At 35.1% G+C, this 18608-nt stretch overlaps 1 long non-coding RNA gene across 1 annotated transcript in view; it reads right to left on the bottom strand.

Moving 5' to 3' along the window:
• Positions 1–18340, bottom strand: part of LOC129493286 (uncharacterized) — a 59103-nt gene extending 40763 nt beyond the window's left edge. Inside the window, exons 1-3 of the long non-coding RNA XR_008661102.2 lie at positions 18275–18340; positions 15326–15386; positions 11218–11281 (exon numbers count right to left, since the gene is read on the bottom strand). This is a non-coding gene — a long non-coding RNA (uncharacterized lncRNA). The remainder of the gene's footprint in view (positions 1–11217; positions 11282–15325; positions 15387–18274) is intronic.
• Between the last annotated feature and the right edge of the window lie 268 nt (positions 18341–18608).

Genomic DNA, 18608 nt, shown 5'->3' with positions numbered 1-18608 from the left:
ATTTGCCCTCTTTATAATGATGTTATTTTTTTTTTCTTGATGATTTGTGGAGTTTCTTGTAGATTCTGGATACCAGTTCTTTGTCAGATACATAGTTTGCAAATATTTTCTCTCATTCTGTGGTTTGTCTGTTTACTCTGTTGATTATTTCTTTTGCTATGCAGATATGTTTTAGTTTAATTAGGTCCCATTTATTTTTGTTTTTGTTGAATTTGCTTTTGGGGTCTTAGTCACTAATTCTTTGCTTAGGCTGATATCTGTAGAAGTGTTCTGATGTTGTCTTCTAGAATTTTTATAGTTTCAGGTCTTATATTTAAGTCTTTGATTTATCTTGATTTTTATGTAAGATGAGAGATGGGAATCCAGCTTCATTCTTCTATATGTGGCCTGCTAGTTTTCCCAGCACAATATATTTAATAGGGTATCTATTCCCCAGTTTATGTTTTTGTATGCTTTGTTGAATATCAGTTGGTTATACTATTCGGGTTTATTTCTGAGTTCTCTATTTTGTTTTATTGGTCTATTTTGTTTTGGTAACTATAACCTTGCAGTATGATTTGAAGTCCAGTAATGCGATGCGTCCAGATTTGTTGTTTTTGCTTAGTATTGCTTTGGCTATCCTGGCTCTCTTTTGGTTCCATGTGAATTTAGGATTCTTTTTTCTAATTCTGTGAAAAATACTATTGGTATTTTGATAGGAATTGCATTGAATCCGTAGATTGCTTTGGGCAGTACGGTCATTTCACAATATCGATTCTTACCATTTATGAGCATGGGGTACATTTCCATTTGTTTGTGTCATTTGTGATTTCTTTCAGCGTTGTTTTATAGTCTTGTAGAGATCTTTCACCTTCTTGGTTAAGTATATTCTTTTATTTCTATTTATTTATTTATTTATTTATTTATTATTTTTATTTCTTTCTTTCTTTACTTATTTTTTTGAGATGGAGTCTCGCTTAGTCGCCCAGGCTGAAGTGCAGTGGCGTGATCTCGGCTCATTGCAAGCTCCACCTCCCGGGTTCAAGCCATTCTCCTGCCTCAGCCTCCCAAGTAGCTGGGACTACAGGCGCCTGCCACTATGCCTGGCTACTTTTTTTGTATTTTTAGTACAGACGGGGTTTCACTGTGTTATCCAGGGTGGTCTCGATCTGCTGACCTCATGATCTGCCCATCTCGGCCTCCCAAAGTGCTGGGATTACAGGCCTGAGCCACCGTGCCCGGCCAAGGTTAAGTATATTCTTAAATATTTTGTTTTATTCTTATTTTGAAGCTGTTATAAAAGTCATTGAGTTCTTGATTTGAATCTTAGCTTGGTTGTTGTTGGTGTTTAGCAGTGCTACAGATTTGTGTACATTGATTTTGTAATCTGAGCCTTTACTGAATTTGTTTATCAAATCTAAGAACCTTTTGAAGCAGTCTAGGATTTTCTAGGTGTAGAATCATATAATCTGCAAACAGTGACAATTTGACTCCTTTTTTCCAATTTAGATGCCCTTATTTCTTTCTTTAGCCCAATTGCCCTGGCTAGTACTTCCAGAATTATGTTGAACTGGATGGTGAAAGTGGGCATCCTTATCTTATTCCTATTCTCAGAGGGAAAGTTTTCAACTTTACTGTATTCAGTATGATGTTGGCTCTGGGTTTGTCAAATGGAGTTTTAATCCTTTTGAAATAGGTCCCTTCTATACCCAGTTTGGTGAGAGTTTTTATTGTAAAGGATGCTGGGTTTTGTCAAATGCTTTTTCTGCATCAATTTGAGATAATCTTATGGTTTTTGTTTTAATTCTGTTTATGCAATGTATCACATTTATTGACTTGTGTACAAGTGTTTAAGTGTGTTAAGTCATATCTGTATTGCTGGGATTAAACTCACTTCATCATGATGAATTATGTTTTTGATGTGCTTTTGATTCAGTTAGCTAGTATTTTACTGAGGATTTTTGCATCTATGTTCTCAGGAAAATTGGTCTGTAGTTTTTTTGTTGTGGTTGTTGTTGTGTCTTTTTCTGCTTTTGGTATCAGAGTGATACTAGCTTCATAGAATGATTCAAGGGGGATCTCTTTTTCCTCAATCTTTTGGAGTAGTTTCAGTAGTATTGGTACCAATTCTTTGAATGGTAGAATGCAGCAGTGAATTCATCTGGTCCTAGGCTTTTTTTTGTTGGCAATTTTTAAATTCCTATTTCAATTTTGCTGCTTGTTATTGGTCTGTTCAGAGTTTCTGGTTCTTCCTTTTTTAATCTTGGAGGGTTATATGTTTCCAGGAATTTGTTCATTTTCTCTAGGTTTTCTAGTTTATGCATATAAAGGTATTCATAGTAGTCTTGAATGATCTTTTGTATTTGTAGTGTAGGTTGTAATGTCTCCAGTTTTATTTCTAATTGAGCTTATTTGAGTCTTCTCTTTTTCTTAGCTAATCTAGCTAGTGGTGCACCAATTTTGTTTATTTTTTCAAAGAACCAGGTTTTTGTTTCATTGATCTTTTGTATTTTTTGTATTTTTGAATTTCAATTTGTTATATTCTGATCGTTCTTATTTCTTTTCTTCTAGTTTTAGGTTTAGTTTGTTTTTATTTCTTCAGTTTCTTGAGGTGTGGCATTAGGTTGTCAATTTTTGCTCTTTCAGACTTTTCGATGTAGGCATTTAACAGTATAAACTTTCTTCTTAGTGCTGCTTTTGCTGTATCCTGGAGGTTTGGATAACTTGTGTCATTATTATCATTCAATTCAAGTAACTTTTAAATTTCTGTCTTCATTTCATTGTTAACCCAGGTGTCATACGAGCAGATTATTTAATTTCCATGTATTTGTATAGTTTTGAGGGCTCCTTTTGGAGTTGATTTCTAGTTTTATTCTGCTGTAGTCTGAGAAGAGACTTGATATGATTTTGATTTTTAAAAATTTATTGAGACTTGTTTTGTGGCCTATCATATGGGCTGGTCTATCTTGGAGAATGTTTCATGTGTTGATGAGAAGAATATATATTCTGAAGATCTTAGGTAGAATGTCCTATAAATATCTGTTAGGTGCATTTGTTCTAGCATGTTGCTTAACCCCATTGTTTCCCTATTGATTTCCTGTCTTGAAGAACTACCTACGTAGTACTGTCTGCAGTACATTGAAGTCTCACACTATTACTGTTTTGCTGTCTATCTCACTTCTTAGGTATAGTAATAACTTTTATGAATCTAGGAGCTCCAGTGTTTGGTGCATACAAATTTAGGATTGTGATATCTTCTTGCTAAATTGAATCTTTTATCATTATATAATGACTATCTTTGTCATTTTTAATGTTGTTGTTTTGAAGTCTGTTTTGTCTCATATAAGAAGAGCTACTCTGACTTGCCTTTGGTTTCCATTTGTATGAAATACCTTTTTAATCCTTTTACCTTGAGTTTATATGAATCCTTCTTTGTTAGGTGAGTCTCCTGAAAAGAGCAGATATTTGGATTGTAGCTTTTTATTCATTCTGCCTTTCTGTATCTTTTAAGTGTAGCATTTAGGCCATTTACATTCAATGTTAATATTGAGATGTAAGGTTCTATTCTCTTAATCATGTTAATTGCTACTTAGTTTTTTGTTATTGTTGCATTATTATTATATAGGCCCTGTAGGTTTTGAGCTTTCAAGAGGTTCTATTTTGGTTCATATCAGCCTTTTTTTTTCAATATTTAGAACTCCTTCTGATATTTCTTGTAGTGATGGTTTGGTAATGACAAATTTTCTCAGCATTAGTTTGTCTGAAAATGAATTTATTTCTCCTTCCTTTTTAAAACTTGGTTTTGCTGGGTGTAAAATTCTTGGCTGATAGTTGTTCTGTTTAAGAAGCTTGAAGATAAAACTCCAATCCCTTTCAGCTTGTAAGGTGTCTGCTGGGAAGTCTGCTGTTAGTCTGATAGTCTTTCCTTTGTAGGTTATCTGATGATTTTGTCTTACTGCTCTTAGAATTTTTTTCTTCATATTGACTTTAAATAGCCTGATAATTATATGCCTTGGGTGAAGATCTTTTTGCAGTGAATTTCCCAGGAAATGTTTGAGCTTCTTAGATTTAGATATCTACATCTCTAGCCAGGCAAGGGAAGTTTTCCTCAATTAGTACCTCAATTAAGTTTTCCAGACTCACATTGTCTTCACCCTCAGGAACACCAGTTATTCTTAGTTTTGGCCATTTTACTTAATCTCATATTTCTTGGAGACTTTATTTCTTTTGATTCATTTTTCTTTATTTTTGTCTGATTTAGTTAATTCAAAAGCCTTGTCTTCAACTATGAATTTCTTTTTTTTTTTTTTTTTTTTAACTTCTTCTAGTCTATTGTTAAAACTAGGCAGTAGTCTTATGGAGAGTGTCCTTTATGTATGATGAGTCAGTATTTTTGTTTTGTTGTTGTTGTTTGGTTTTTGCAGCTTTAAATAGTTTCTCCTTTTCTTTAAATTTCAGCCTTTTTACTCAGGATCTCTTTGCGCTTATACTACTTAGAGTTAGTTGAGTGTCTTGAATGTGTAGATTTACATTTTTCAGCAATTTGGGGAAGTCTTCACTCGTCATTTCTTCAATTTTTCTGTTATTTTTCTTCTCTTTTTCTGGTACTTCCATTATGCATACATTGGTGTGCTTAAAGTGCCCTACATTCCTCTGAGACTCTGATGATTTTTCTTTATGCTAAAATTGCTGTTATTGAGATCGCATAATAACTATTAATCTATCTTTTAGTTCACTGATTTGTTCTTTTGCCCATTCAGATTTTCTGTAGTACCCCTTTATTTTGGTTATTGTTCATTTCATCTACAGAATTAACATTTGTTTCATTCTGTAATTTATGTATCTTCATTGATATTCTCTATTTAATGAGACATTGTCTTCTTACTTCCTTTATATCTTTAAGCTTCATTTCCTTTAGTTCTGTGAACATATTTATAATGGCTAATTTGAAGTCTTTGTTAAACCTGAGACCTTGTCCCTCTCATTGGCAGTTTCTGTTTCCTACTTTTATTCCTGTGTATTGGTCGTAGCTTCCTGTTTCTTGCATATCTCATTTGTTGTTGTGGAAAGTGGACATTGTGAGTAATATTTTAGTGACTTTGGATACTGACCCCTACCACACCCCCAGGTTTTGTTGTTTGTGTTCACTTAATGTGTGTGTGTGTGTGTGTGTGTATGTATGTGTGTTTGTAAATTTGGTTAACTATTTTGGTGATGATTTTTTCTTCTGTAGTCTGAAGCTTTTGGTGTCACTTTTTACAGGGTGCCATCTTAGGTATGTGTGTCATACTTGTGTGACAGTCTGTCCTTTGCTATACCTTTCCCTAATTTCTCTATTAAGCTGCCAACTTCATTTGGTATTACATCCAGACTTCTAGGCTCCAATAATTATGGGCTGATTGCTCTGTTGTTATGACAATGCTCTGGGACATAAATTGCTGAGCTGTCTTAACTAATTTAGTTCAGGCAGAGATGGGTTTTGATGGCAGTCTTTCAGGTTAGTTCTAATGCCAATAATGTTCTTCTTGGCTTTCTGTTTCCAATTTTCTCTGATGAATTAGCTAGTCTGTGGCTTAATGTGCTAGTCTTAAGTGTTATTTATTTATTTATTTATTTATTTATTTATTTATTTATTGAGATGGAGCTTCACTCTGTCGCCAGGCTGGAGTACAGTGGCACGATCTCGGCTTACTGCAACCTCCATCTCCCAGGTTCAAGCAATTCTCCTGCCTTAGCCTCCTGAGTAGCTGGGAGTACAGGTGCACACCACCATGCCCAGCTAATTTTTGTATTTTTAGTAGAGATGGGGTTTCACCATCTTGGCCAGGATAGTCTCGATCTCTAGACCTCGTGATCTGCCTGCCTCAGCCTCCCAAAGTTCTGGAATTATAGGCGTGAGCCGCTGTGCCCAGCTATGTTTTTATTTTTGAGAGCACCCTTACACTTGAATTTTCCTCACCATTTGTTTCAAGTAAAATCAGTATTCTTTAGGAGAGACCAGAGCATTTTTTTTAATGGACTCAATTTCCCCTGGGACAAATTCTCTGAGCCATTACTCTAGGTTCTGAGTGAGATGGTAGCTTCTGGGTGTTTTTGGCTTGTTTCTATCGGTGCGCAAATTTCGTTCTAAGAACAAGATGGGACAATGATGATTGAGGCCCCGGTATTCTTACTCTAATGAACTTATAGGTAAGGACCCAACGGAGGAAAGGAGTTCCAGACCCTTTTGCTGCACTTACCAAAAATTTAGCCTCTTCAACTTAGAAGTGGAGGAGATAAGAAAGTGCAGCTGGTATTAAGGGAGGAGACCACCCCTCATATTGTCTTATGCCCAATTTCTGCCTCCAAAGAAAGAAGAAGGAAAAACTAAACGGCAGAAATGAAATCCACAAGCAGACAGTCTGGCGCCACACCCTGTACCTGGTAGTTAAAGATCGACCCCTGACCTAATTGGTTATTTGCCTAAGAAAAGCACTGTGAAGATCCCTGTCCTGTTCTGTGTTCCGTTCTAATTACCGGTGCATGCAGCCCCCAGTCACGTACCTACTGCTTGCTCAATCCATCACGACCCTCTCACATGGACCCCCTTAGAGTTGTGAACCCTTAAAAGGGACAGGAATTGCTCACTCGGGGAGCTCGGTTGTTGGAGATGTGAGTCTTGCCAAAGCTCCCGGCCGAATAAAGCCCTTCCTTCTTTAACCTGGTGTATGACGGGTTTTGTCTGCGGCTTGTCCTGCTACAGGATGGCTGTAGGCAGCGTGCGTATTATCTAAACATACCAAGGACGATTTTTTGGCAACTGTCACTTTCTCAATGCAATGAGGCCCACTTTACAAATAAGGAAATTGACGCTCAGAGAAAAGGATAATACTTGCAAAAACAAGTTAGGAGCCAGATTTAAACTTCAATGTGCCCATTTCCAAATTGTCTTTTTGCCATTGTTCAAAACACTGTGTTGGCTGGAACATTTTGTGGTGCAAGAATGTGCTAAAAACTAATGGGATGGGTGTGGTATGACTAAAGAGTACAGAAGTCAGTCAGAGTTTCCAATGGCCAGCCACACTATGGTGGGAGGGGCAGGAAACATAAGCAAGGATGAATGTAATTCCTGTTCTGCATTATTACCCAAGGAATAATAAATATTCACAAACTGATACTGATTAACTAAATACTTAAATAAATGGAGAAGAAAGAACCTCTCACTAAAAATTTCATATTGATAAATTTAAGAAATGAGAAAAAATCACAATAGCTTAATAAAATTTAATTTTAAATTTTTAATTAAATTAAAATTAATAAAATCACAGTAATAAATTCTAAAGGCAAGATCCTATGGCAATAATAAAATTAGTACAAAGATTAGAAGCAAAATCAGTATATTTTCATAATCTCAAAATCTCTCCTCTGGAATATTTAGTAATTACGAAGGGAAAACAGTGATTTTATGGTGGTGATTGCTGGCAGATACCACCATAATCAGTTGATCAAGTTTAACATCATCAATAACACATTGATATTAAGTACTCCCAGGTGATGATACATCATAGCCTCTTTCATGTTTTTTGTGACAAATGCACTAAATTGCAGAAAAAGAAAATATTAGACAAACACGATTGGAGTGACATGTGTAACATAACTGAGCAGTGTTCTTCAAAAGTGTCAAGATCATGTAAGGTAAAAAAAAAAAAAAAAGAGGATATGTCATAAATTGGAGAAAAGAAGAAAGACATGGCTCTTAAATGCCGACTGGGGTCCTAAATCAGAGACTGGAACAGAATAAAGAACATTAATTTTAAAAATATTGAAATCCAAATACTTTTTTTTCCAGTTAATAGTGTTGTGCCAAGGTTTCTTTTATAATTTTGACAATTATTGTGTGGTTATGTAAAGTTTTAACAATAAAGCAAGCTAGGAGATGGGTATATAGGATTTCTCCCCATTCTTTTTGCAACTATAAAATTTTCAAAACATGAAACATTTTTTAAAAATGCATAGTGGCTCAGGCTTATATTCTTCTGTGCTACCCTATTGTCAGTAAATGTTTTATCTATTGGTTATGAGAGTAATGTAAACAATTTGACATTAGTGATGCATGTTAAATGTCACAGAAGCGCAGAGGGAAAACGGGAGTTAGTTTGGATACTAATGAGCATGTGAAAATGAGCTCAAGGAAAAGTCCCATGGGGAAGCTAACTGAGCAGGACTGTGAAGAGCAGCTAGGCTTTTTACCAGTGAGAGAAGAAGAAGTTGAAGATAGTAACATTGATTTATACAGCAAGGTTGAAGGTGGAGTAAACAGAGAGGAAGACAGTTGTTTCTAAGCAAGTAAGTGCATGTAAGAATCATACATAAAATAAAGCCAAAAGGTCTTGTAATCAAATCATGAAGGACTTCAAGTACCTAGAAAATGGATTGCAATGAGAAGTACAGGTAAAGGCAGCTATTTGAGGCCAACATTTTTGTAATACAAAATAATTTCTGCAGTTATGGTAATAAGCACATATCCATAAATGCTAGTTCTCTTTGCTGAAAGTCACAGATATTCTCTGTGCTTTTAAAATGTATCAGTCAAAATACAATAATTGTCAGTAGCTTTTTCTTCTGAGACAATTGTGTACCAAAAATGCTGGTTCTCTTTGCTGAAAGTCACAGATATTCTCTGTGCTTTTAAAATGTATCAGTCAAAGTACAATAATTGTCAGTAGCTTTTTCTTCTGAGACAATTGTGTACCAAAAATGCTGATTCTCTTTGCTGAAAGTCACAGATATTCTCTGTGCTTTTAAAATGTACCAGTCAAAATACAATAAATTGTCAGTAGCTTTTTCTTCTGAGGCAATTTTTGTGTGTATATCAATTGATATTATATTAATGCTACAACTTTTATAAATGGGTTGGTCATTTGTCCTGCTAATTCTTTTTGATCTTGTTTAGACATGGGGCACCAAGGCCAAATTTAGGAGGACATTGACATACTGATATTCTTTTAGGTTTTGTTTAGCTTAGTTTTTGATACTTTGTGGGTTTTTTTTTCTACGTATTTCTTTACTAACTTTTCAACTGTGTTTTCTTCTCTACTGTCTACATTTTTTTCTTGTTAAATCTATGATTATTTTAAATATCATCTAAGAGAAATATTGTTCTTGTCTAGTAAGGAATAACCAACCTTTTTCCAATACAGCTATGTCCCCTGTTGTATGAATTGAATAGGAGAAACTGAAAAACGGCTTTTGATAAAGTAATGTCCTCAAAATTTTTTATTAGGTTGCTCCTTAGTTTACTTCGGTTTGATGATGATGTTGATGTTTTCATATTTTATTTAGTCAATAACTCTATATAGACCACCTTCAACTTTTCAGGTTCTTTAATCGTGGATGTGCAAACAGTGATCCAGCTTTCATATTCAAGACCTTTATAGTTTAATATACACCATATAGGAAAAAAAATATGGATAGTCAGATTATGCCCAAGAAAATCAAAATAATGGTCTGTTCCTTCTATGAGACTTTTCTACTTCTAATCCCCTTATCCTTAAACTTTATTTTTAGTATAGCTCTCACTGAGTGAATACCATCAGCTAGTTTTCTGATTTCTACAAAATACATGGAAAGTCTTTTCCTACAAAGCCTTCTCAAAATTACTCTATCACATCCTAACTTCTACCAGTTCCATGCTTTTTTGCATTTACATGTGATTCTTTCCTGTTTTCATTGTTCTTGGTATTTGCCATCTCAAGCAGAATTTCTGGATAATAAAGGTATTTTTTTCTCTCTCTCTTCACTCCGTATCTCTAGTTCCTAACACACTGCTGGCTACTTAATGAGATGTAGTAAATGCTGATTGATTTGCTATCTTAGAGCAACAGTATACTCAATTTTTTTGAAAAGTAGTTATTTAGAATATTGGTTTTTGTAACTTTCAAAAGAGAAAATATAAATCTGAATTTCAACTACAGCAATGAGATAATGTTCTTGTTTCTGTAAAATGGAGATAGATTCTATTCCTGAGATTTTGAATCAGTAAGTCATCAATTGGCTGATGGAGTAAAATTCTCTCTTTCCAAAGCATTATTGTAGCTCACAAAAATGAATGTATAATTAGTAAATATGTGTAATAAATAAATTCAAGGATATTCTTACAATACAATATAGTACAGCAACAAAGACATATGAATTAGCTTTAGGTATGTATAATCATGGCTGAGTCTTTAAAACAACACCAACTCTAGCAGAGTGGCTCACACCTGTAAATCCCAGCTACTTGAGGGGGTAAGGTAGGAGGATCACTTCAGGCCAGGAGTTCAACACCAACCTGGGCAACATAGCCAGACTCTGTTTCAACGACAATTTTAAAAAACATATCCCAGATGGGTGCATGTTTCTGTAGTCCTACCTACTTAGGAGGCTGAGTCACGAAGATTTCTTACGACCAGGAGTTTGAGTCTAAGGTGATCTATGATTGCACCACTGCACTTCAGCCTGGGCAACAAAGTGAAACCGTCCTTAAAACAACAGCAACAAAACAAACATAACATTGAATGGAACAAAAAAGTACTAATAAAGTTTGATCTGAATAACAGGATTTATATAAATTGTAGAAAAAACTCATTCATTAAAATATATACTGTATATGAGAACATGCATTTGTAAATATCATACAAATATAATAAAAGCTTTAAGATATTAATGGAAGGATGCACAGCAATTTATTGATATTAATTATATTTAGGGAGGAAGACAAATGAGATGAATATTCAGGGAGATGTTAACTCTTTGTAACATAATTTAAAGCAGTGAAATAAATAATTATAAATATATAAATATATAAAATGATACCATGTGTTAAGTCATTTGAGTAGATGAACATCAGTTGTATTATTTTCTATATTCCTGGACACTTAGAATTTGAAGAAACGATATACAGCCATATGTATATGGTAATTAATATAACTGTATACATGTATGTGTGCATATACAATTTAAGATAATTATATACACGCACACACACATACCCATGCACATATGTATTATATATGTATTATCTATATAATAAAAGTGTTTTAACCTGAAATTAAAGGTAAATATGAGCAACACTATTGTACGGTCTCAACATTAAATAATTTAAAGTTTGTTCTTAATATACTCGGAAAAGAAAATGTACTTTCCAGCTCGGCCTCAGAATTTAAGTGGACATCATCCCTCTCATTTAACAATTTTCACATGGATATCTAAATGGCATACCTGATAATTTTTTTCATTCATAATTTGAGTTCATATTTGTTTGATCGATTACTTCGTTCTTTTCCTAATCTAAGAGAGAAATATATTTCTTGGTTATATCACACTATGTATTTTCTTCCCATATGAAGATCTTTTGCTTTGATGAGAGGTAAACTAGGACATTTGGGCCTTTCTGCTTTTGCATTCACTCGGAGAAGTCATACTGTCCCCAGTGGTGGAGAAAACATAGTTACTACTTTTATATCTGGATCCTATTGCCCCTCAAAAATATTATGATTAAAAAGTCTATATGAAGCTCTTCTTTGCTTATGTAATTTGTGTTCATTACAAGTAAAAGAAAATATAATTTAGATAGTGTTATCAGGCCAAAAATAAAAGATAAAATGGCATCTAGATTTCATGAGTTAGTGCATCAGTCTGTAAAGGGATGGAAATAATATATACATATACACACATACTATTTTTTTCTTACTTATTGAGGACAATTTTATAATAACTAGAAGACAATACAGAGGTCATAAGAATATATTTGAAATATATGCTTCATATTCGTGTGTGTTCTTGACACCATTTTCAAAGATCAGTTGACCATTGTCTTAGTCTGTTCATGCAGCATATGGCATGTACTTGTTCCAAAAACATTTATTGAAGAGATTTTTCCCCACTGAATGCTCCTTGTACCGTTGATGAAAAACTATTGCAGTAGATTTATGAATTTATTCCTAGAATCCCAATTCTATTTCATTGGTCTATATATCTATCCTAATGTCTCTATTATACTGCTTGGATTACTGTGGGTATGTAGAAAGGCTGAAATCAGTAAAGGAGTCTTCCACATTTGTTTTTTTTTTTAACATTGTTTTGGCTATTTCAGGCAAACAGCCTGAAATGAAATTCCATATGAATTTCTAACTTGGATGTATGTTATTTTCTTTGTTTACCTTATTAGTGTGGCAAGATTTTGCAGTACAGTGTTGAATAGCAGTGGGGGAGAAAAACTTTTTTTATTGTTCCTGATTTTAGGGAAAATGCTTTCAGGCTTTCACCATTGAGCAACGTTTGCTATGAGTTGTTCTTAAGTGGCTTTTTATCGTTTTGAAGAATTTGTTTCTATTGCTGGTTTTCTGAGTGTTCCTATCATAAAAGGGTGTTGGTTTTTAATAAGAGCTATGCCTACATTTAGGATGATTATGGAGTGTGAGTGTGTGCGTGTCTGTGTGTCTGTGTGTGTGTTTCCTCATTTGATTAATGCAGTGCATTATCTTGATTCATTTTCTTAAGGTGAATCGCCCTTGTATTCCTGGAATAAATCCACCTGGTCACGGTGTATAATACTTCTATAAACTGTTGAATGAAGTTTGCTAGTATTTTACTGAGGATTTTTGCATATCTTACTAAGATATTTTTGCCTATAATTTTATTTTCTTCTGATGTCCTTAGCTGGCTTTGGTATAAGGATAAGGTTGGCCTCATAGAATGAGTTCAGAAGTTTTAACATTTATTGTAAGATTTTGAAAAGATTATTGGAAATTATTCTTTAAATATTTGGTAGAATTTACCAGTGAATCAATCTGGTATTGGACTTTTCTTGGTTAGTGACCTTAAAATTATTGTTACTATTACTGATTCATTCTCTTTACTAGTTAAATCTATTCGGATACTCCATTTTTTCTTTTGTCAGTTTCAGTAATTGCGCATTCCTAGGATTTTATCCATTTCATCCAAGGTTATATCATTTGTTGTCATAATTTTTAACAATATTCTTTTATAGTTTTTTTTTTCTGTTAGGTTGGTAGTAATATTCCCAATTTAATTTCTGATTTTAGTTGTTTTTTGTTTATTTTGTGGTCAGTCTAACCAATCGCTTGTCATTTATTTTATCTTTTCAAAGAATTAACATTTTTGTTTGTTTTTTAATGACAAACTTTTGATTTTGTCTTTTTATTTGATATATCTTGTTAAGTGATCACCATGATCAAGTGAGTTTACATATCCATCACCATTCATGGTTACCTCTGTGTATGTGTGTGTGTGTGTGTGTGTGGTAAAAAAAATTAAGGTCTACTTTCTTAGTAAATTTCAAGTGTATAATAAGGTATTATTACTGTGGTCATCATGATGTACATTAGTCCCCCCATAATTATTCATCTTACAACTCAAAGGTTGTATCATTAACCAACATCTCCCAATAACTCCTACCCTCTCAAACTCTGATGACCACCACTCTACTCTTTGTTTCTACAAGTTGAAATTGTAGATTCCACAAGTGAGATCATATGACATTTGTCTCTCTCTGACTTATTTCACTTAGCATAATGCCCTCAATGACCATATTGTGCCCATATGACAGGATTTTCTTCTTTTTTTATGGCTGGATAATATTTTGTTTTATATATGTATAAAACAGACTGTATGTATGTGTGTGTGTGTGTGTGTATATATATATACACACACACACTATATATAGTATCATATATACCATATATATATGCACACGTATATTTGTGTATATATATAAGTATATATACAGACACATATATTTGTATATGCACACTAGATTTTCTTTATGCATTTGTCCATTGAGACAATTAGCTTCTTTCCACATTGTGGCTATTGTGAATTTTGCTGCAATGAATATGGAAGTGCAACTGTCTCTCCAATATACTGGTTTCATTTCCTTCTTATATATATTGCTGTGGTTTTAATGTGTACCCTCCAAAATTCAGTGCTTGCCAATGAGAGGGCATTAAGAGTTGGCGTGTTTAAAAGGTAATTAAGTCATGAGAGATTCCCTCCTCCTGAATGTGATTAGGTGTCCTTATAACAGGGCTTGAGAGAGAGGGTTCTCTCTTTTCATTCTTCTGCCTTCTGCCATGTGAAGACATAAGAAGAAGGCCCTCACCAGATGCCGATACTGTAATGTCGGACTTCTCAGTCTCCAGACCTTTGAGATATACATTTCTGTTCTTTATAAATTATTCAGTCTCAGATATTATATGATAGCCAGACAAACAAACTAAGAAATCTACTTAATGGTAGGATTTCTGGATCATACGATAGTTTTATTTTTAATATTTTGAAGAGCCTCCATACTGTTTGTATAGTGGCTGTACCAAATTACATTTCCGCCAGTAGTGTAAAAGGGTTCCTTTTTCTTCATATCCTCACCTACACCAGTTTTCTCTTGTCTTTTTGAGAACAGCCATTCTAACAGGTATGAAGTGATATCTAATTATGATTTTGAGTTGCATTTTCCAGATGATTAGTGATGTTGGACAACTTTTTTTGTGTATTTTTTGGCTGTTTCTTTTATTCAAAAAAAGTCTATTCAATTCCTTTGCCCATTTAAAAATTGTAATATTTTTGTTTTTGCTATTGAGTTTTATGAGTTTCTTATATATTTTCAATACTGACCTCTTATCAGTTATATGGTTTCCAAATATTTTTCCCATTGCATAATTTACCATTTCATTTTAATTTCCTGATATTTGCACTCATGGGGAACTGTGTGCTAGACTCTATGATGAGATATGACAGTTGGGCAGGGTCCCTGGCTGAATTATTTCACTGGGTAGGGCCACTGGCTATGCTTTGTGGTTCGTCAGGGTCAGTACCAATCTGCCAGGTTGGGCTGGGTAGCAAAATATGCTTTGCAACTAGGTGGGGTTGCTGGCTGGGCTCCCTGCCCAGGTGGGGTCACGTACCATGCTCTACAACTTAATGTATCTGTAGACTGGGCTCCACAGCTATGCAAGCTGAGGGCTGGTCTCCATGGCTGCTTAGAGGTAGGCTGGGCTGTGTGGTGGGTGAGATCACTGGCCAGATTCCATAGTTGGGTAAGGCCATAGACTATGCTTCTTGTTTTGGAAAGGCTGCTGGCTTGGTTTCCTTCCCAGTCAGAGCCATACATAGGCTGGAATCTATGGCTGGGCAGGGCAACTAGCTGAGACTCAAGCCAGGCAGGACTGTCAGTTATGCACCCAGGCCAAACAGTGCCACTGGTTTGGCTTCAGTGGTGGGTGTAGCAACTGGCTGAATTATCTGGTTGGGTAATGCTGCCAGCAGAGAGCCAGTGCTAAGATTCACATGCAGGTCAATATTAACTTACCCTCCTTTTTTCCTAGCTGAGCGTAGGTGGTATAGCTCTGCAAATTCCCTCAGTGCTCCCCCTAAAATAAAAAAAAGAAGTAGGCCTCTCAGAAAATGCCCCAGAATATTGGAGAAGTTTCATGTTTGCCTTGGGCTCTCTTTTTTCCACTGGAGAAGCTATAAGCTCAAAGCAACTCTTGGTATGGCTCTGTGCTGTCCTGGAGAGGGGCGTTATAATGAAAGTTAAACTGCCCCTTATACCTGTCTAATGTGGCTTTTCTCAGTTTTTCTAGTCCAAGAGGGTGCATCAGCCACATCCTTAGATTCAACCTAGAATTTTCACAAAGGCTTTCTTGCCTATGAACAGTTGCTAGTTGGTCTGTCTGTGAAAGAAACTAAAGCTGGGAACTTCTATTCTTCCTCTTGCCAACACTCAATGAACTAACTTTTGGTTTTATTAATTCTGTGATTTTTTTTCTATAATCTGTTAGATGTATCTCCATCCTATTCTTTATTATTTTCCTTTTTGCCAGCTTTGCATTTAGTTTTCCCTTCCACTCTAGTTTTTGAAGTGTAAAGTTAGCTTATTAATTTGTGATTTTTTTAAATATAGGCATTTATTGCAATACTTTTTTTTTCTGAGCACTGCCTTTGTTGCATCCCCTAAGTTTGGCTCTACTGTGTTTTTATTTCATCCTTTTAAATATTGTGTATTTTTACTTGTGTTTTCTTCTTTCAGCCCCTGGTTGTTTGAGTGTTTTGTTTAATTTCCACCTATTTGTGAATTTTGTAGGTTTATTTTTTCCTGTATTTTAATTTCTAGCTTCATTCTATTGTCAGAGAAGGTACTTGGTGTGATTTAAATTTTTTTTTTTTTTTGAGACGGAGTCTCGCTCTGTTGCCCAGGCTGGAGTGCAGTGGCGCAATCTCGGCTCACTGCAAGCTCCGCCGCCCGGGTTCACGCCATTCTTCTGTCTCAGCCTCTCTGAGTAGCTGGGACTACAGGCGCCCGCCACCACGCCTGGCTAATTTTTTGTATTTTTAGTAGAGACGGGGTTTCATTGTGGTCTCGATCTCCTGACCTCGTGATCCGCCCGCCTTGGCCTCCCAAAGTACTGGGATTACAAGCGTGAGCCACCGCGCCCGGCCGATTTAAGTATTTTTAAATGTATTGAAACTCATGTTGTGGCCCAACATATTGTCTATCTTAGAAAATGTACACTTGAGAAAAGTATGTATTTTGGCATAGTTGGATGAAGTGTCCTATACATGTTCGTTAGCTCCTGTTGGTTTATAGTGTGCTTCAAGTCCTCTATTTCCTTAATGATCTCTTGTCTAGATAATCTTTTCATTATTGTAAGTGAGCTAATGAAGTCTCCAACTATAATTCTAGAATTGTCCATTTCTTCTCTCAATTCTATCAGTGTTTGTTCATGTATTTTGGGACTCTGTTATTCTGTACATAGGTGTTCAGAGTTGTTATGCTTGATAATTAATATTTTTAATCATTATGTAACATCTTTGTTGCTTTTAGCAGTTTTGACTTAATTATTTGTGTCTATTATTACACTAGGTAGGCTAGTAATCAAAAGATTACTCTTTATATTACTGTTTGCATAGAATATTTTTACCATGATTTTACTTGCAAAACTTTGTGTCTTGGGAGCCAAAGTGAAATTTTTGCAGATAGCCTGCAGGTGGATCATGACTTTCTTATCCGATTGGCCAATTTCTGCTTTTTAAATAGTTAACAAATTTATATTTAAAGTACTATTTATTAATTTTTGTATTTAAGATAGGGTCTTCCTCAGTTACCCAGGCTGGAATACAGTGGCATGATCTCAGCTAACTGCAGCCTCAACCTCCTGGGCTCAAGGGATCCTCACACCTTAGCCTCACTCACCCTCTTGAATAGCTGGGACTACAGGCATGTTGTGTGGCATAGTGCCTGGCTAACTTTTTATTTTTTGTAGAGACTAGGTTTCACCATGTTGCTTAGGCTTGTCTTGAACTCCTGAGCTCAAGCGATTTGCCTGCCTTGCCCTCTCAAAGTGCTGGAATTACAGGACTGAGCCACTGCATCCCTCCCTAAAGCACTTACTGTGATAAGAAAAGATTTATACCATTTTTCCAGTAGATTTTGATATGTCATAAGATTATTGTCCCTCATTTTCTCTATGGCAGCCTTTTGTGTTGAATTGATATTTTGTAATGTAATATTTTGATTTCTCTTTCATTTGTGTATACTTTTTTAGATGTTTTCTTTTTTCAAGGTACTCAAATACATCAATTTTATTGTTTATACACATATTTATTTGATACTGAAAACTGCAAAAATAGTACATCGGAGTTTCCCTTTATTGCAATTCAAGTTTTGGAAACCAGAAAATCTAATTATTACGCTCTAAACAAACTACCCAATATTTTCTTCATTCTTTTTTCACAAGTTACCTTGCTTCAAATTCTTGATGTTGAGTTTTCTCTCACTGACTTTACGCTTCTAAACTACATGAGAATACTTATGTCCTATCGGTGCTTCTTTGGGTAAAATCAAGAAGTAGAGCTAAAGTATACTGAAGTTATTCAAATACATTCAAACTACACAGATCCCTTATAAATTACTGGTATCATGGTAGGAGGAAAAGATACAAGAAGAAAAAGACATCATACAACTCATTATCAAAATTATTGATACGTAGTCTATCCTAGCATAGAGTAGCTTTCTCAAGCTCCTCCATAAATTACCAGCAAGAAAGAAAAGTACAGGAATATGGTTTATGGCTGAATTAGCTCAGTGTCACAGTTTCCTATACTAGCATTCTGAGAAGGATCCCATTTGTGAGACATGCAAAACTGCAGCAGCATTTGAATGATTCACTCCTTGATTCATTCTGAACTCCCTTAAGCCCAGTGTCTGTTCTCTTTTAAGCCTAGGAAGTATGCCGAGTAACAAGTATCTCAATTTTACCATTCTTTCTTTCTGCAGAGAGCCATGTTCTTACTCCTCTCCTCCTGTAAAGCAAACCAACTATGATGTCATTTCTCTTCTATTCTGTTGTTGGGGTAACCTTTTGAAGAAGGAAAAGGGGAATTTGGTACCAGAGTTGAGAGTCAAGTAACTAAGGTCCTTTATAAACATTTTGGAACAGAAGTTATAAGAGACTCCTGAATAATCTTGGGAATTTTTTTCAGTGAGCGTTTGTAAAGATTCTGGGATCGGGCTTGGCTTAAAATTTTGTGATGGGGTGTGATTGGAGGTCTAGACACAGCGCTAAGCTCCTCCTGGATCTTGAGAATCCAGT

Source organism: Symphalangus syndactylus, chromosome 11 (genome assembly GCF_028878055.3).
Source record: "Symphalangus syndactylus isolate Jambi chromosome 11, NHGRI_mSymSyn1-v2.1_pri, whole genome shotgun sequence".
NCBI lineage: Eukaryota > Metazoa > Chordata > Mammalia > Primates > Hylobatidae > Symphalangus > Symphalangus syndactylus.
This window is presented reverse-complemented; position numbering and strand designations above follow the sequence as displayed.